At 43.3% G+C, this 17,500-nt stretch overlaps 1 protein-coding gene across 2 annotated transcripts in view; it reads right to left on the bottom strand.

Annotated features, from left to right (window-relative positions):
* Positions 1–17,500, bottom strand: part of nova2 (NOVA alternative splicing regulator 2) — a 67,695-nt gene that overhangs the window by 17,080 nt on the left and 33,115 nt on the right. The window lies entirely within an intron of this gene.

The following is a 17,500-nucleotide window of genomic DNA, read 5'->3' as shown; positions in this document are numbered from 1 at the left end:
TATCTGCCGCTTGCGTACAAATATTTATAGTACTGCTTGTAATCTGTTTTATCATTAGCCGAGTTGTATTTCTGTTACTTTCCTGACTTTGTACGAGCATGTGTGGCAGCAGTACAACACAGATCAGCTCCAGTGCCAGAAATAAAACACTTCATCATTTAGTCAGATGATTTATTTCCATCAATGTCCCAAATCTCTTCCCCAAAACCACGTGAGTATCTTGAGAAGTTTAAATGTTTCCACAGGTTGCTGGCGATGCACAGTAAGCAGGTAAAGGATCGACGTCGCGTCGCTCCGACAGTTTCTCCGTTCATCATTTTTATGTGCTGCTGAAATGAAAACAAAATCAACCGTAGCTCATACTGCTTTTCAAACAAAAATAACAAGTGTGAGATAAGAAAAAAACAGAAGGAAACTGTAATGATCCCCGCTGGGAAATTACACTGCTGTGGCAGAAAATAGTGACAACACAGGGAGAGAGAGAAAACTCTGAATTATTAAGAAATGGAATCAAAGATTCAACTGGAGGAAATTAAATATATATGTAGTTGTGAGATGTAAGTGATATTTATAGCAGAAAAATCTTGTAATTACATACTACAGATTGTTTCAAGAGTGTTGAGGAGAAGCGATTCAAATCAAAATACTTTCATACATTTCTACAGAGTCGGTTTGAGTTGAAAGGTACATGTCGAAAAATGTGAATGATTATGGACCTCACGCGTAGAGCGAAGAAAACTTTAGGGTTTCGTATTTCCGCTGCGTCTTCTTCACCTGAACATATCGGAAACGTTCTGTTTGTGTGTTTCTGGGATTGCGTCCAATCAGGAAATGAATCCCCTCGTCGCACAAAACGTAAAACATGCACCAACCGGTTCCAGACTTCTGCTTCAGTTTGGGCAGCACATGCGTGTCGGTATAAAAACTGTAACTTTAAGATTTATAACTGTTCCAAATAAACTGGATAAAGTCCATTATGCAAATGAAAAAAGCTGCAGAGGTCCAGAGGATTTACTGTCCAGCAGGACAAACTGGGATTTAACCTCACGACGGAGGGTGAAATACAATCTGTCCGCATTCACTACTTCATGCGTGTAAATATTCTTAATGTGCCTCCGTACTGTTTCTTACAGTTCATGCACTTTGTGTTTCTCTTATTTTTCCAGGCAACATTTGACCGGACATCACGAGTCTACGAGTCTGATTTATTTGGCAAAGCAGAAAATGAGACATTTATAAACAGAGCGAATCTTCAGAATGACCCATTTTTTGCTGTTTGGTCGCTCTGAATGAAACGACACACACAGAGTGACTGTTGTAAATCCAGGTGTAATTTTTACCTGAAAAAAAAAAAATCGAATAATATAAAACTTCTATTTAATAAGAAATGAAAAGCACATCTCCTCATTTAAAGCCAAAATGTTGACGTAACTGTGAGTTGTCCTGCAGTTAAAAGGCCGCTGGTGCAGATCAATGTCTGCTTCATGACTTCAATCAGTATGAATATGTATATAAATAAATACACGTGTTGGATGCAGAGAGCAGAGACGCCGTTTCCAGACAGACAGACAGACAGACATGCAAAGAGGAGAATCTAGGCCAATGCAAAGCCTCTCAGTCCGGCTGCATCTTAACAACACACTGACACTAAATCTCTCACAGCTTTTATTGACTCTCTCCCTTTTCAACTTTCCTTCTCACTTCCTCTCACTCTCCCTCCCTTCCTCTTTCTTCCTTCCTTCCTTCCTCCCTGCCTGCCTCCCTCACATATTCCCTCCTCTTCTTCTCCCATCTCTCTCTCCCTCGATTCCAGTATTTAGTGGGATCTGCTCTTATCTCGGTCCAGCAGCATGTCACCCCCCCCCCCTTTCCTCCCCTCCCCCCTCCCCCCTGGCTCGGTTTGGCCCGGTTCGGCCCTCTGTGGCTGCACTGGGAGTGCAGAGATTGAGGGTTGAAACCGGTGGCTGAGAACTGACGGTATATTATAGTGTAAAAGGGCAGAAGGTTCAAGCAGCCCAAAAAAAAACAACGAAAAAACGAAAAATAACTTTTCAATGCTGCCAGGAATTTAATTTAAGAGCAGCTTTGTTCGACTTTAGAAGCAACACCGTTCAAAGCAGACTGAGGAGTCCTACTGAACACAGACATGTTACATTTACACAATTATAAAAGAGCAGAAACAGGAAAACGGTAACGTGTTTTCCAGTTTTATTCTGCGTTAATTAAAAATCTACACAAAGAAACCTACATAAAGGCTGAAGATGTTTTTCTTCAGTTTTCAAAGACTAAAATGTGGATTGGAGGATTCCTCTCAGATGAAGAGCTGACTGTAACTCGGTGGACGTTTGTGACAACGGAAACTAAAAATAAAACAGTACATCAGGCATTTGCAGAACATGGCTACCTGGCCACGCTGCCGTAACGCCCGTAGGCATCACAGTGGTATTAATTCCTGTCCCTATTTTTACAGTCTGGTGACAGCAGTGACAAACGGTCTCCGTTGACAGCAGCTGATCGCCTCGGTTTGGTCGAGCGAGCGTGACGACAAGCGGCGGCACTTTTCGGATGGAGCCACATGCTAACTCTCCATTTGGTTGGTGAACATCTCTTCCTGCATTTTGTTAAGCAGTAGAGGGACACGACCAGTGGAGGGTGTGTGTGTGTGTGTGTGTGTGTGTGTGTGTGTGTGTGTGTGTGTGTGTGTGTGTGTGTGTGTGTGTGTACGTGTGTGTGTGTGTGTGTGTGTACGTGTGCGCTGATACTGAGGAAACTGGGCCTCGCCTCTCCCCGACAGCTGGTGCCCTCTGGGTAATCTGGACTCGTCCAATCAGAAGCAAGGATTAGCAGGCCATTGTCTTGGCATGAGTGTGTGAGTGTGGGTTTTGTCTAATGTGTAGCATGTGATTGTGTGTGTGTGTGTGATTGTGTGTGTAATGGTTGCAGAAAAGGCCACTCTGTCACCAGAGATCATATTGAAGCTGCTGCACAGCTGTGCGACTGCAACAAAGACCTGCTTAATTTTAAATGCAAAATATGTTGCCAAAGATCAGTGAATATGGATGTCATGCAAAAGACAATTTTATTCAAGGTGCTTTTATTTATCACAAGTGCATAAATGGATGATTGAAGCTCTGAGCTACAGTTTCAAGACGTTGCTGCAGTAACAGCAGAATTATGAAGTAAAGTTTCTTATTTATCAGCCTTATTACCTTCGTTTGTTTCCATTTCTTTGCTTTAATTACAAAAACTACTTTTTTTTTTAAGAGCAGGTGAATTTAGGTCTTTTTTGTTGTTGTTTTTGCCACTAGAAGGCATAAAATCCCCAAACTGACACGACTACCGTGTAAAGTTATTGAATTTCAACATCCTGAAGATATGGAGTAAGATCAGCTGGTGTTTGTGTAAAGTTTTTGTCTCTTTTTCTGCTAATTGCTGACCTCTCTTCACCTTCGATAACTTTGTCCGTCTGTAGGCGGTTTACAAGAACTAGTTTGAGATTGATGATTAGAAGGAACTAAAACCATGAGCTTGTCGTTACAGGCAAACATCTTTTATGTATTTCACATCTGAGCCGTCTTCATCTAAAGAAATGGAGCTTTACACTGATTGTACAACCAGATTTGATCTCCCTGTAAAAGTTATTATCTCCGGCTGCCAGCAGACACTGTAGTTCACAGTTCAGGCCATCTAGTGATGAGGACAACTCCAAAAACACAAAAAGAGCTGCTGGTTATGTTCACGTTTGAAGGTTTTGTGACATATCCTAAAATAATATGCTCTTAAATTCACATTTTTCTTTCTGTCCTTTTGAGCTCTGCTGGCTCGGTACCGCTGCAGAAACATCACTGTGTGTGTCTGTGTGACTTTTGCATTTCCCCCTTGTAAAAATGAACCTCATCATTTGGCATTTTAACAGTTGGAAGCCGTTTCCATACCCGACACGCTGCAGCTGCTGCAGCAGTATCTGTTCAGTGCTGTTAAAACTGCAGCGTTTACATTACACCGTTTAACAAGACATTTTGTGGACACGGTATAAAGCCGACAGAACGACGGTGAACTCCAGAACTTCGCTTTTCGTGCGTGTGGACACAGTCGACTCGCGCTTTCTGACTGCAGCAGGAATTTGTTTTCCAAATTCTGGGTACTTTCAGGTGATGTCAGCTGTATTGTCAGATGGGATTGGTCAAGTGTGTTTACTTTGCAACAAGGATTACTGCAACAAACACAAAGCAGAAAACACCAACCAGACCCGCAGCAGCAGCAGCAACAACAACAACAACAACAACGAGCAGCCAATACCACTGAAATGTGCCGTCAGCTACGAACCATAACAGAGTTTATTCCAGTATTTTGGAGATTTTGAGATCATCTACGGGACTAAATAATAAAGAGAAAATATAACAAAAACGAAACAACATTACGAAAGGACAGAACGGAGCAAACCAGAGGAAGAAAAGTCACAGACTGAAGTACAAAGAACTAAGACCCAAAGTTTCAGGTCAGAAGGTTGTTAAGTTCCTGAAATGAAACACCTGCAACGGTGCCAGCAGAGGACGGATCATGAAACGTCCGTCACGGTGCCGTGAGGCAGATTCGTTAACTGACCGGTGACTGTTTGGTAAATTCGGTAACCAAGTACAAAAAAAAAAACAACACACGCACACACAAGGTTCAATTACTGGAGCTTCTCCTTCTATCAGGGTGATGCTGATCGAAAACGAGAAACAAGAGTCTGTGAAATTCATAACAGACGTGAACCTGGACTCGCTAATTCCACGGTGACCAAGTGACCCAACACCACTTTGTTCAACACCAGAACACTCATCATCATCATGATCCAGGCTGTGGACCCTGGCAGTTGTTTTTTATTAAAGTCTAACTAACATGACTCACTCCTTCCTCCTCCTCCTCCTCCTCCTCCTCCTCCTCCTCCTCCTCCTCTCCCTGATGACCAGAGAGGCACCGGAGTTCGCAGACAGAAAGCACAGAGCTGCTTCTCCTCTGATTTCTCACTCACAGTAACATATGCATGCTCAGTATGGCGACGCGTACTGATGCTGCTGGACCAACTCCAGGATAAATGATACCAGAACGTCCCTCAGCGCTGAAAACCGAACACCGAACACCGAGAGCCGCATGTTGACATGACAGACATCAAAGTGACTCCATCCTGCAGTGGGAGACAACACATCTGCCCTCCGCCACGCAGCATGAAAACTTCAGGGCAGAAGGAGATGCATCATGTTTGTTTTCCACAGAAATCTGCAGTTTTATGTTTCGCCTTTTTTGTTGCACTAAAATTCAGTGATGAACAACAGCAGAGTAACTGTGGTGCAAGTACTCCACAGTCCCAGTAAGGCGGAGGTGACAGCTCCTACCGACCGCTGCAGGATCTCCTCATTATAAAGATGCCTCTGTGTCTCTCGACCTGTTAATTGCAGCGCAGCGGTCGACCCACGGCCAGCAGCCGTGAGTCATTCTCTCCGGCCTCGTTCAGCCGGGGGCGGCGCGGCACGGCCGCTAAGGGCCACCGTAGCCGACAATAAAGGTACATTACACCGCCCTGAAAAGTGACTCTTGTTTCTTTAAAGGTCAAATGATGTCATACAGGTGGATTTTATACTTCAATAATGTCTTCTGTGGCTGTACACCTTTCATCTTATCTCAGCTAGTGTTTGGAGACTTCACATTTATAACAAGAAAGCCTGTGATTCTCTGTCTGATCCTATTTAGTTGCATTATGGGAAATGTAGAATCCCCCCATTTTAGACCATGACCTAAACTAGAGAGTAAAAGTCGGGATATTTTGGCGACTGAAGCTGTTTCTTTAAAAAAAAAAAAAAAGTCTCTTACAAACCTCTGGACGTTGTAGAAGTGTATGAAGAAGCTTCTTGTAATACACGCAATGTCCACTAGTTTACTGTACATGTAAACTAAGCAGCAGCACATGGACGTTTTAACTAGTTGAATCTGTAACGAGTAAAAATACTGTTAAGTAAAACATAATTCTGGCCTTTGCAGAGAAAAATTTAACTGGATTAAATCTCAGAGTGGGTAAAATGTCCTGATCCCGTGAATCAAAAGATAAATTAAGGCAGAGATTTGATTTAGGTTTAACATGCTGCAGCTTCAAACGATGCCTCTAAGGAATAGTTTAAGTTAATAAAATTCAGGCCATAATGTAAAAAAAAAAAAATCCCCTCAACAAAGCCTTCCATGACCTGAAAATGTTTTATTTCTTCTTGGTTTATTAATGTTGTTTTTCAGCTCAGGCAACCACTAAAGGCATAAACAGTCTGGTTTCAAGTTGGGCTGAAAACCAGCAGCTAGTGCAACGAATGTGCAAAACAAGTTGTCAAATATATTCTGGTAAATTCTTGCAAAGTGACCCATTTGTAGAAGAATCACAGATTTTCCCCTCAGAGTCCTCGAATGATCACAGAAGTTCCCTGTCTGGAGTAAGTTTTGAAACTTTGTTAAACGTTACCAGTTGAGAAATACCAGCAGAAAATAACAGCGAGTGGCGAGAAGAAACGAGATGTGACAGAAACGCCAGAGGTCTCGTGTTCACAGGTACATGATGTTCATCCCCTGCTATGCCAAAGACGTACAGCGTTTTCACTTTGCGGAGCCCCTCTGATGGAAAACACATCGGCGAGACGACCGATAGAAAGAGAGACAGAAGTTCACACGACTTCTGTCACATCTGAAAAACATCAAGCGCAGAGACGAGAGACGAGAGAGGCAGAGAAATGGACAGAAACTCAGAGGGGGAGCGGCAGATCAGCGCAGGCTCACGATAGCGACGTCAAAATGGAGTGACAACAGAGGGAGAGGGAGACAAACGGAGACGAGGACAGAGACGGACAGACCGGGATGCAGAGAGACAAACCTTCGTGAAGCCTGTCACAACAAGGCGGCGTCAGAAAAACAGAGAGGACGAGAGACGAGGAGATTCTGCAAGATGTATACAGAAATATAGACAGGGGAACCTGAACATGTGATACGGGACAGACGGAGACGTCTGCATGGACATTAATCTGAAACTCTCAACATATTGGGTGCCACATTCACAAAATGTATAATTTACACAAACATTTTGAAGCCTAAAAAAAAAAAATCTAGTCTTTTTTTTTTTTTAATTTCTTCCTTCTGACTTATTTTGTGCTGGTAAGACAGACCGAAGTGTCGACGGAAATACGGAAAACATTGTGCAATGAAAATGACATCCAAGCAGAGGGACACAGACAAACAGCAGGAGACAGAAAACCGTGACTCTCCATCTCTCAGTATAAAATAACCTCCGAGGCTCCATCGGAGCTGAGTGGAAGAAAAGTGAGACATGGCTGCTGGTTTAATGTAAGCTCATTAAACAGATCTCCTTAGGCTGTGGATAAGCTCAGGTTAACTGGCTACCTTTGATCAGATCAGTTGGATTAGCCGGCTGTTAGAGGTGAAGCTCAATAACTTGTTGTTCCAGACAGTTTAAAGAGTATATAAAGTGGCTTATAGCACCACAGTGTATGGAAAGACAGATAGAGGACGAACTGATTGATTAATTCGTTAATTAATCTGTTTGTGAGTAAAGTCAAACAGATGGTTATCCTGATTTCCCGATATTATGTGTTCACTTAATTATAGTTTCAAGTTTCCACAATGAGAGGAATATGTGAAGCTGAACACCTCACTTTCACTTATCTCTTAAAAACAAGTTCACTGGAGTTTAAAACGTTCCTCATCTCTAAAAACCTAAGAGCTGGCAGCTGACCTCTCGGTGACCTTCTGGATTCGATCCTTTATAATCAGCCGTCTGACATTACGAGTGAATATTTAACCAAGTCTCATTCAAATGCCATCACTTCAAACACAAGATTATTAATATTCTTTAGCAACCAATATTATGTGCTCCAAAATATATTATTACCAAGACGAAGCAATATCTGTCTGATATTAAAATCCAAACAAGGATTAATTTCACTCACTGACGAAGCAGCAGGAGTTTGATGTACTTCTCAGCCCAGTGAGCTTCATCAGCTATACTTTCCCGTCTCTTCAAATGACTTTGAGACCGCACTGGTTGAATCCAATTATAAATGAAATGATTTCCTTTGTTGTGCAGTAAAGCAACAGAGCACAATACTAAAACTATTCTGAAAGATTTAAGGTCTGAAGAGATCATACAAATGCCTTAAAATCAATGTGCTAACGATTTATTGATGTAGTACCTCTAAAGTTATGGCCGAACCTCTGTCTGTGTCAGACCATAAAGAGCCCTATTCAACCTAAACTTTCTTCCTCAGCACAATAGTTCCCCGTAATGTGAAAAAAAAGTGCTGACAATGACCAGCAGAGCTCTGTCACCGGGAGACGGACGGATTCATTGACCGACATCTTAATAAGCCAACGGATACGAGCGCACAGACCCCGTCTAACGAGCCGTCCCGGCTGCCGGGACGAAAGCAGAGCCGAGTGGCCACGAAGGGCGAAGGGAAGGAATGATAGAGAAAGAAAAGAGACACAGACTAAAGTCTATTCTGGTCATCCTTATTGATTAAAGTTAAACATGCTGAAAAGCCCGATACGGTGATCAACTGATGTTGCGTAACTGCTGCTGCTGCAAAGTTTTGGTGAGTAACAATAAACCGGCAGAGGACTCGGTCTTCACCTCTTGACTGATCCGTTACCTCGGCAACTAACACACTCACCCCTCCGACCACGCACACGCACGCACGCACGCACACACACACACACACACACACACACACCACACACACACACACACACACACACACACAATCGTGCCTTTACGCCAAACACACACTCTTTCATGCAGCTGGGCAGCTGTTGGTGATGTCATGAGTTGTTATTCCAAAAGGAGAGAGGGGCTGTGTGTGTGTGTGTGTGTGTGTGTGTGTGTGTGTGTGTGTGAGAGAGAGAGGGAAAGAGAGAGAGAGAGAGAGAGAGAGAGAGAGAGAGAGAGAGAGAGAGAGAGAGAGAGAGAGAGAGAGAGCGAGGATGACTGCATGTGCTGATGTAATCAGGAGCAGTAAGGAAACTTGGACCTGTTCTGTGCTGCAGTCGACCAAGTCTTCATTAAAGAGAGAACAGGACAGAAAGAGGAGAAGAAGACGGGAGGGAAGAAAAATGGAAGGAAGGATGAAATTATAGAGGGAAGGAAGGAAAGAAAGGAAGGAAGGAAGGAAGAATGGAAGGAGAGAGCAGGAACAAAAAAGGAAAAGAGAAGATCTAAGAAACTGTCAAAACAAGAGGAGGAAGAAAAGCTTGAAGGGGAAAGAAATCTAGAGAAAGCAAAGGAGAAAAACAAAACAAAGGAAAACAAACAAGCAAGATAAATAAAGAAGACAAAAATTTAGAGCTCGGTCCAACACTGCAGCTTATGTGGATGAAAATGTGATGGTTGCTTTGTAACAGGCTGTAACACACACCCTCCCACTGGCCTCCACAGCCTTTACAGCACACAAAATCACGGTCAATTAGGAAAAACGTATTAAATCCTTGAGTTACTGAACACAGCTGGCCTGGGGGGGTCACTGTACTGATCTTTACTGACTTTAAAAACAAGAAAAACAAAAGGTATCCTGGTGTCTCGGCACACTCTCAAAATTAAAAGCTTCTGTATGTTTCCTGAAGTTTGCTGCGTCTATTTTATGCAAATAAAAACCCTTTTGAAAAGTTTTTATCAGCCGTGCTCACGTCGCTCCACCTGAAAGGTTTTCACAACGAGACATTTCTACGAAGAGTCCAGAAGGTATTTGTGGTGCTTATGTATAATGTGTCACATTAACCTTCCATAAAAGACCAGTACACTAAAAACCCCATAATATATCACACAATTATGTAAAGGCTCTTGGTTTTATACAAAACTAATCAAGATTATAGCACTTAGTATTTATTCAGAGTTCAGTTTTAAATGTAAACGTCTTCTTTTCCTGGTTGTGTTCAACATTAATGTCGTTTGTTATTTTTTTAACCCCTTTTTAAAGCAGCACCAGGAACAGTAAAAAAATGGTTTCCTGTCCGCCGCCCTCCCTCGTTCTGCCTCGGTGTTTCTGCTCACTCATTCTCCCCCATCTCCTTCCTCCCCCATCTCCTTCCTCCCCCTCCCCCCTTCACCCCCTCCCCCATCCCCTCGCCTCCTTTATCTGTCTCGAGGTCCGGCAGTGACAGAGCACTCGGGGAGAAGAATAAGGCAACTCTCTCTAAAGAATAACAAAAGAAGCTGGAAGAAAAGGCAGGAATTCCTCCGGTCTGATGTAACACTTTTCACTTGGAGAGACCTGCTGCTCTCCGTCCAATCTCCTCCTCCAAGTCCTCCCCTCCTCCTCCAAGTCCTCCCCTCCTCCTCCAATCCACAAAGCTGGTTATCTGCATGCTTCACAAACATCCACTTCTTTTGTCCACATTTTGGAGCAATCTGGAAATGATTTGCGATTTAGAAGGCCAGAGTTCACTTCAAATAGATCGTGAACATTTTGAAAGGGTCAGTAAAAGAAATGGTCAAGCTGTCGCTGCGTGTTAAAAAGTCCTTTCACGGTAAAAACTTGTCAGAGATGCGAACAGGAGCAGCTAACTACAGCAGGGATGTGAACTTTGCGACCTTTCTCTTTACAGGAAAAGCTGTTAGTTCTCCACGTACTCGCAGCTCTCATCAAATAAAGACGTCATTTTCAATTTAATTTCATGTTTAGTTTGATTAAAGATCTAAGAAGCTCTAAATTCTTCATATTGCATGAAATTGCTCATGCATTATTTGTATGTGCATGTGTTGAAAAGTGTCAAATCTCTGCAGGGTGCATCGTACTTTCTAACAACGTTTTCAGAGCTGGAGAAAGTTCAGACAGCTGAGTCCCCCCCCCCCCCCCTCACCCCTCCCTAGCTGATCTTAAAATAAAATATATATATTTTGTGCACTGAAGGATTCTTCTTGCATTTGGTTAAATAAATAAATAAAAAACATTTTCCCCTGACAAAAACAAAAAAACTTTTTCTCAAAGTTTCTCTTTCTCATCCAGCCTCTGTTCAGCTCTCCTCCCCTGTTTCCCATCACCCTCTCCCTCCTCCCTCCCTCCTCCCTCCCTCCCCCCTCCTCTTGTATTCCTTTCTTTGGCAGCAGGGTCGATGTTGCCCTAGTGACCCGGCCCATGCCGAGCAAACAGCTGAAAAGATGCCACGACTGCCTCCCCTCTCCTAATTTTCCTCTTATTCCTTTTTCCTCCCTTCAGCCTCCTTTCTGATAATCTCCTCTTCCTTTTATTTCTACCTTTCCCACTTCCACTCCTCCTCCACCTCCTCCTCCACCTCCTCCTCCTCTCTGTCTCTCCAATGCTCTGTTGTACCTGCTGTCACATTCATCTGAAGGCAGCCAGCCTGAACCTCAGCAACAAGACAAACAGAGAGGAAAACAGGGCTTTCAGGGCGGAGGGGTGGAGTCTCTGCTCATGCACAGATGGGTATGGTGGGGAAGAGGGGGGGGGGGGATAACAAACATAAACATGTATATAAACAACAACATATGGCTGCCCATACAGGTAGCAAATACATTTTTATTAAAGTAGGCTGAGTCCATCATCTTCCAGAACGAGTTATTCAGTTCAAATATTACAAGAAGTAAAAAGCTCACCACAAGCTTGAGACCCATTTCTATTTTCATTAACATGTTGTTTGAATAACTAATTTGTCATTGCGTGGGAAAATTGCTAAGCCAGGTTGTTTTACTACATCTGTTCTACTCTTAAAAAAATATTTTTTGTGGCAGACATAATGGAGAAAGCTGCTTCTTAAAGATGTGTGATTGTGGAGGAGCAGTAGTCTTCAGGCTGATAGCTGAGAGGATGAATAAAAGACCGAGGCACGACATTACTGACCAGCTGATGAAGACCCAATATTAACAGGAAGTGGAACTGCTTTGTTGTGCAGGTGTACAGTGCAGAGTGCACATGGGGCGGAGTTAGTAGAAGACACACCGATCACAGCGTTAACACGGTCTGGTCTCCACGAGGTGAACGTACACGTTCAAACAAGAGAAACAAACAAGAGAAACAAACGGTCACAAACAACACAGTTCACACAGGAAATGACCTCAGGGATGGGAACAGCTCCAATAATGTGTTCCACTGGGTCTTCCCCACAGATCAGACACACACACACACACACACACACACACACACACACACACACACACACACACACACACACACACACGCGCACACACACACACACACACACACACACACACACATGCATAGTCCTGTCTCATGTCATTAAATGGTACATTGCAGGAAGCCCGTCGAAGCCCTCGCACACTTATGGAAAAAAACAACAACGCAGAGACGCACACACACACACACACACACACACACACACACACACACACACACACACACACACACACACACAGTCAGCTCAGCTCAGCTCAGCTATCCGGCTCTCTAGAAAGTCAAGCACACCTCACCATTTAACCACAGACAACTATATATACACACCTAATCACTCACATACTCATCTGTCGTACACACACACACACACACACACACAACACACACACACACACACACACACACACACACACACACACAGCTCGTTTGTGTCCTCGGAGGGCCGGCGAGGTAACTGGACCTCGTGTGAATTCTTGGTCGACCCAAACGACTTCAGCACGGTTCTGATTTTACTCTCTCTCTCTCTCTCTCTCTCTCTCACTCACTCACTCACTCACACACACACACACACACACACACACACACACACACACACACACACACACACACACTTGGAGATGGTCACTAAATAATGAAGTGACAAGTGGAGAGAGAGAGAGAGACAGAGAATTTCTCCCTTTCCTGTCTGTCTTTTTGACCCGAGGCCTTTCTGTCCTTCTGTCTCTCTGCATTTCTTTTTACTCTTCCTCTTGTCTGTCTCTTTTCCTTTCTTTCCTGAGCCACTCGTCTTTCTTTGTCTGCTTGCATTATTCTCTTTTTTTCTTCTACAGGGACCAAATCAAGAGCTAAAATCCTTCTTTCTTTCTTTTTTTTTTTTTTTTTTTTTTTTAGCACAGTGCTGTTTGTAATTCCTCTGATTGAGAAAATGAAACTCATTAGACCAATAATGGACGTGGAAGTTTGAGACGCTTCAGACAAGACAAGAAAACAAACACAGATTCACAAAGTGAATGAGGTCTTGAGGACGGGGATTTCTGATAAGGACAATGGACTCAAGCATTTTAGTCTTAAAACATTTGTAGCCTCAGACTGAGTGCATGTCTTCCTCAAAGGCACTGATTCATGTCAGTACGAGAGGATAAGAAGTGTGTTTGCATACAGGCAGGATGAGGCCGCCGCTCACCAGATAACACACTGACCTTGTGCACACAGCTGAGCGTGTGTGTGTGTGTGTGTGTGTGTGTGTGTGTGTGTGTGTGTGTGTGTGTGTGTGTGTGTGTGTGTGTGTGTGTGTGTTTGCCTTTTGGGCCATCTCACACACACAAACACCCGGTAACACACATGCTCACACACAAATACACACTCCATCTCTTATGCTCTGTCTTCTACTCGTTGGGTGTTATCTCCACTGTTGGTGTCTGGTGTCGCACAACTGCCTTGATGGAGCCACACCTGTCTTCCTGCATAAAACACACACACACACACACACACACACACACACACACACACACACACACACACACACACACACACACACACACACACACACACACACACACGCCACACACACATGTGCACACGCTCCCTTAAAGTTATCTAAAAAGTCCCCTCCAGGCTCTGCTCTAATGTGTGTGTGTGTGTGTGTGTGTGTGTGTGTGTGTGTGTGTGTGTGAGAGAGAGATGTGGACAGTGTCAGCTGGCCTAAGCCTCCTCGTCTCCACCCTCTCATAGTCTCAAATCCTCCCAAATCCATCCCCGCTCCCCATTTGACTACAACTGCCCTGTTACCCCGTCAGCTGCCCAAACTCTGCTGTCATTCTCTCTCTCTCCACACACACACACACACACACACTCTCTCTCTCTCTCTGCATCATATCTCTGTCCCTCAGAGACCATTTTCTCTCTCACACTTAGAGGATCATTTACAGATTCAGCTGCAGATCCTACAAACATTTCTCAGCGTCAGAAGTAAAAAGTTCATGCAGCGTCCTTCGTGCATCATAAACTAATTTTAACAGTATTTTGAGCGAGTGCCTTTAAAAAAATGTACCACCATTAAAATCATAAAAACAGCATTGGGCTTTTAAAGTGCCCACAATCCCTCCATATATATATATATATATACACATATATATACATATACATATCTGATGTCTACCATTTTATTTGAGCGTCCAAATCCCAGGAGTGTAACTTCATCCACTACAGAGCCGTCACAACAATCTGGCAATTTACAGACAAAAAACAACTGTCCCACTGCAAAAATATCACGATGCAATAACACAGTCTATTCTAAAATATACGGATATATTAATACATGTCTTGAAAAGTATATTTTCTGCATTTTGTAAACTAAGAAAATACTCTCTCACTGTCTCTGTTATTCTCGCCACCACTCAATCCAGATTCCTCTTACTTCCTTGCTTTTCCCTTCACTCTCTCAGCTGAACACTTCCTTTGTCTTCTGACTCATGTTACTCGGAAATGCTTAGACACACACACACACACACACACACACACACTCAGAGACACAGTAGAAATGTGTTGGTGTGTCTGTGCAGTCCAGCTGAGTTGCATTATGAGAATTCCCGTCTCACTTTATCAGCGTTTTCACAACTTCACAGAGCGCCAGGTGTTTGAACTCGAGCCTCCATACAATCCTTTCTCTCCTTAGCGCCGAACACCCGTGTAATGACATCACGTGTGTCACGCATGGAGCCTGCACTTAGTGCTCCGGTCTGCAAACTGAGTTTTACTGGACCACATAATAACGGAAATAAAGTTCATAGTCTGGCTGCTCCTGAAGGAAGCGACAGATAAGTAGCCCTAATTTCATCTCAATCATCTTAAACACTGTGATGTCGATTTAGTGTTTAAGGCTCGTTCTGTCAATTTTCTGCTCTTTCGCAACTATTAGCAACGTCAACAAACCTTTTACAGCTTACAGCCTTAGAAGTGATGAAAACGTGAGAGAATGTCTCGCCTCGCATAATCCGATGTGTGTTGATATAAAGGATCCTGACGTCAGGTGAGACAATGTCAGACCTTCAACCAATGTATGAACCATTCGAGTGCATAGAAACAGTTTTTGTTTTTCCTTTTTTTTCTAGTTCAAAGTGCACGGATTAAAATAAGTTGCGTGACATTTTCGTCCTCTTGAATATGAGGAAACGGATGAAAGAAAAGACAGGAAGTGCACAATGTAGGAATGGCAGGAAGCTAATTCTCTAAAAAAACAAAAAAAAAACACGTGCATGTTTGTGATTGGCTGCAGCGGTGATGAATTCTACGGGGAACCAAAGAAAGCCGTTTCATAGCTCGTTGATCAGGGTCGGACCATACGACACACACACACACACACACACACACACACACACACACACACACACACACACACGGAACATTTACTCAACAAAGCTTGTCAACCATGGAGACCAGCATGCCTGGTCTTCTACATCATCATCATCATCGTCGTCATACACAATCTGGTCCCCATTTGTTACAGCTGTGACTGCAGGGTGTGTGTGTGTATGCTCCTGAGTATATCTTTGTGCGCCTGCGATCATGTAGGCCCGCGTGTGTGTGTGTGTGTGTGTGTGTGTGTGTGTGTGTGTGTGTGTGTGTGTGTGTGTGTGTGTGTGTGTGTGTGTGTGTGTGAGCTGGAACTTGGCTCTACACTGACGACACGTAGCCTGAGAAAGTGAAAGCCTCGCACACCCAAAACATCCTCAATTAAACTTGAACTCTGGGTTTCGGGCTCGCTGCTTCATCCACCCGCTGGTGAAACCACCTGAGAAGTTACACTCCAACACACGCTTCTCTTCCAACACGACATGTAACACACACACTGGAAAAACAAATAAAACTCTCTGGCTAAAGAGGAGGACTTGGACTGTAACTCCAAACCAACTTTTACACGGTGAGAAGTTTGATCAACAAACTGAGCAGGAGTCAGGAAGAACGAGAGGGAGACTAGAAACCAAGAAAAGTTGTTCCTTGAACTCTGTCCAACGTCACCAACAAAAGTTTTGACTGGCAAGAACAAAATGGAAGTGACTCGGTTTAAGTTTCATTTTTCTCTTGGTTTAAAGACAAAATCGAGACTAACAAGCAGTGTTATGTTTTTGTGATATTGTTCTGTTGTCCAAAATAATTATTAGGAAAAAGTTATCATTAACAGTTCACATAAAGTTTTGTTTGAGTTTTCCATACAAGATACTGTTCAACACCCACGTGTCTAAGATATCACAAATGCATCCAAAATCACGTAAACAGTTTACACTCGATCCAAAGAATGCTTCACACAAGTGAAAGGAAACTTATTTTGAATTGCTGTTTTCTTGCACGGCTTATTAAACTGGAAAGAAGAATTTGGGGAAAAAATTAAAATGATATGATTCAAAACTAGTTTTGAATTGTTGCTCAGCTCTGTGAAAATGCAAAACCCCCATATTCAAACTTAGGTTTTATCCTCCACCAGCACTCATTCAGACTTCATCAGGACTCGTGTTCTGATGCTTTTATGGTATTTTCCAGTCTGATAACATATGACCTGTCAAGTATTGCTTCCTCTACAGACACTAATTTTTTTTTGTTTTTCTCCATCTAATAAACTGGAAAGTGGAGTCAGACGGACTGCAGACCGAAAACCTCAGGAAAACCCTCTCATGGCAGCGTGTCCACCCTCTGACAGCGGAGAGGAACATCAAGTCTTTGGACTGTTGGACGAAGGGGATTCGCTCTGCTGCGCAGACACGATGGAGTTATGATGGACACGTGTAATCAGGAGCAAATGAAATGACTTTCCTAACAGCAGCAGGATCAGTAATGTCGCTCCCTCTTCTTCTCTGGCTCACTGTTGTACGTAAGTAGGCAGAAGAAAGTGGCAATTAGCAATCAGCTAAAACACTAATTAGCGCCCTCCCTCCGCCTCCATGCTCTACTCTCTGCAAAGTGCAGCTCGAAGTGTGCGTCTGTGCACGTGGACTTTCTCGTGTGTGTGTGTGTGTGTGTGCACGTGCACGTGAGCGTGGAGGGTGGGGTCTGACTGGAAGTGTGACTTCATCTTTATTAATGACAACCATATGGAACAAGGTTGTATGATTTACTGCAGCACATCGACAACAACAGACGGCTGCAGTCTGCACGGAGATGAAAACAGAGTTTTACAGAAAGTGGCTGAAGTTTATTGATGAGATGACAAACATGAAAGAATTGATTACTGCTGGAAAACACAGAGGCTGTGAACAGAAGAGGACAAAGCCAGCAGAGTTGTAGTTCTGAAAAACAGATGATTATAATAGAAAAATAAAAATAGTTCATGT

This window comes from Embiotoca jacksoni, unplaced genomic scaffold (genome assembly GCF_022577435.1).
Source record: "Embiotoca jacksoni isolate LCO1_2020_lvr unplaced genomic scaffold, fEmbJac1.0.p SCAF_28, whole genome shotgun sequence".
Lineage (NCBI taxonomy): Eukaryota > Metazoa > Chordata > Actinopteri > Embiotocidae > Embiotoca > Embiotoca jacksoni.
The sequence above is the reverse complement of the archived record's forward strand: the minus strand, read 5'-3'. Positions and strand labels throughout refer to the sequence as shown.